Source organism: Pteropus vampyrus, unplaced genomic scaffold, assembly GCF_000151845.1.
Source record: "Pteropus vampyrus isolate Shadow unplaced genomic scaffold, Pvam_2.0 Scaffold492, whole genome shotgun sequence".
NCBI lineage: Eukaryota > Metazoa > Chordata > Mammalia > Chiroptera > Pteropodidae > Pteropus > Pteropus vampyrus.
This window is the reverse complement of record NW_011889273.1, coordinates 282,039-284,731: the sequence shown is the minus strand read 5'-3', so window position 1 is coordinate 284,731 and position 2,693 is coordinate 282,039.

The window sequence follows — 2,693 nt, the reverse complement described above, 5'->3', positions numbered from 1 at the left end:
TATAAATTTGCATGTTTATTCCATTCCGTCTCCATTCCCCACGTCCCTCCCCTGCCCAGCGATTTGACGCGTGTTTGCTGTCTAGCCAGGACCGACAGGAACTCTGAAACATTCCCATACCTGCCGGTAAATATTAGAATCGTAATCGATGTAAGTGGTACAGTTAATCTGTACTATAAACGTGGCCTATCCCGTTGGTAGTTTTATGCGTCAGTTTGGCCGGGCTTTCCTGCCCAGTTATCCAATCAGACACTGGTCTGGGTGTTGCTGTGAGGATGCGGTTAACATCTACAGTCAGTTGGCTCTCAACAAAGGAGATAATTCTGGATAATATGGGTGGGCCTTATCCAACCAGGTGAAAGCCTTAAAAGCAATTCCTTTAAAAGCGGCTTTTAAAGGAATTCTGCTTCAAGATTATAAGAATCTTACCCAAGTTTCCAGCCTGCCAGCTTGCCTTATAGATTTTAGACTTACCAGCCCCCATAATCATGAGAGATATTAGATAAATAGATAGATGATAGATGATGATAGATAGATGATAGATAGATAGATAGATAGATAGATAGATAGATAGATAGATGGATGGATGATAGATGGGTGGGCAGGAGGATGGTTGGATGGATGGATGGATAGATAGATAGATAGATAGATAGATAGATAGATAGATAGATAGATATGACAGACAGACAGACAGACAGACAGACAGGAAGGATAAATCTTAGCGGCTTTTTCTAGAGAACTCAGACTTGTAGCACTGAGGTTCCGAGACGCCTTTCTGGTGTGAGCCCTGGAGTGTGGACTGTGTCATGTTTTGGGGTGTTGCCTCTGGTTTCGAATGTTCTAGGTGGAAGCATGGGCTACACAGCTGAGTTGAAGAGGCTCGTTCCAGAAGCCCCTCCGAGTCAGGTCTAACCTGCCGGGGCGAGTCGTGTGCAGCCCGGGCGTGGGTGGGTGTGGGGCTCCCGCCCCCACCATGCAATTACGTCCCAGGCGAATCTGAGGAGTGGATCTGGCCACCCATTCCTGACAGGGCGTCGCGTTCCTGTGTATTATGACGAAATCCTAACGGAGAGAAGGAGCCTTGAATCCAGCCACAGCCCACCTTGGAATGTGGTGTTAGGGATGGGTCTGGGGGTCGTTTTCTCCACATCATGAGCCAGTCTTTCCCGCACTATCTACCAAATAACCTATTTTTTAATGGATTTGTGTCAATAACTTTATTATACGTTAAATGTCCATTATAATACAAATACGTGGATCTGTCCGCGTAAATCATTGTCCCACTGGGTTGCTTACGTTTTCTTGGTAAAATATATATTCTTTATCATCTTAACTCTGTAACATCTCTTAACATCCGGTAGGGCGGATCCCCCCTATTTCTATGTCTTTCTCAGATTTTAATTACCTTTATAGACCTTTATTCTCTCGCATGAATTTTACGGTAAGATTTTTGCATCCTTCAAGAAAATTCACCTGGACTTTTTTTTTTGGAATTGTCTTGAATTTATACTTTAACTCCGGAAAACTATGGAATCTTTGTAATATTAATTTGTCCCATGTAAAGTGTGGATTATCTCCATTTTTCCTTTTAATTCCTGTTGTCGTTCATGTCAATTTTTTAATTTTTACGAAGTTCCTATGCACTAACTCCGGCGTACCCTGGAGTGCTGACTGGTGGTCGGAACGGTGTCTGTGTCACATGTCCTCGTTAGCATTGTCATCATGGCCTGGACGATGCCGCATCTGGACGTCTCATCTGTTCGACCTCCTTTAATCTAGAACGTTCCCTCGGTCTCTCTTTGTCTTTCAAGACTTGATTTTTTTAAAGAGTTTGTGGCCTGTACAGTGTCCAAAAGACATTTTTAACTATATGCTTGACTTGAAGGAGAACTGACCTAGTATCAGTTTTGTTAGAATGGTTTAGTTCTTTGGAAAGACAGAGACCGCCCTGCCATCGACAGGAACACGTAAGAAATGATAAAAGCAAAATCCAATTGAGCAATGTAAGATTTTTATTTCTGTTCGTCGATTGTAAAATATTGAGACCAAAATAACTTATGACGTACACGCATTAAAATTCGAATGAGCATGTCACTACCGAAGAGAAGGGTGTTATTTTCCGAGACAGAATTTTTCTCCGCGCCTCACTTATTGTGGTGTTGATCAAAACCCACAGTTGACAACTTCGGGGCTGGGAAGAAAGCATCGCGCTTGTGCCCATCCGCACCCGTGACTGCACGTGCCGGAGGAAGGGGGCAGGTGTCGCGGGCGATCGCAGACTGGGAGAATCCGCCATCACGTCAGGATGCGGCGCAGCCAGCTCGCGGTGTCCCAGTAGGGTACACGTGACTGTCCACGCTTGTCCGGCCCTGGGCTAAATCGCCTGTGTTTTGAGGGTTTCGTTTGCTCGTTTGCTGGATACCTTTGTCTGATAGGGAACGTAGTAATCCCTCCGCCTTCCCCGTTTCCACACGTGTGTGACTCACGGATCCGATCCCTCTGGAATGGGCTCCGGCTCGGTCGGCTGTCCTTCGGGCTTTCCTCGTTGGTTTGCTTCGTGGCACTTGGCTCCTCACTGTCGACTCCACAGCCGGCGTATCCCCCACCCGCTTCGGCTCAGCATGACCCTTCCTTCCACCTTCCTTCCCTCCTGGGGGTGTCAGCACCCCCCACCGGCAGACGCTACCCGGGTG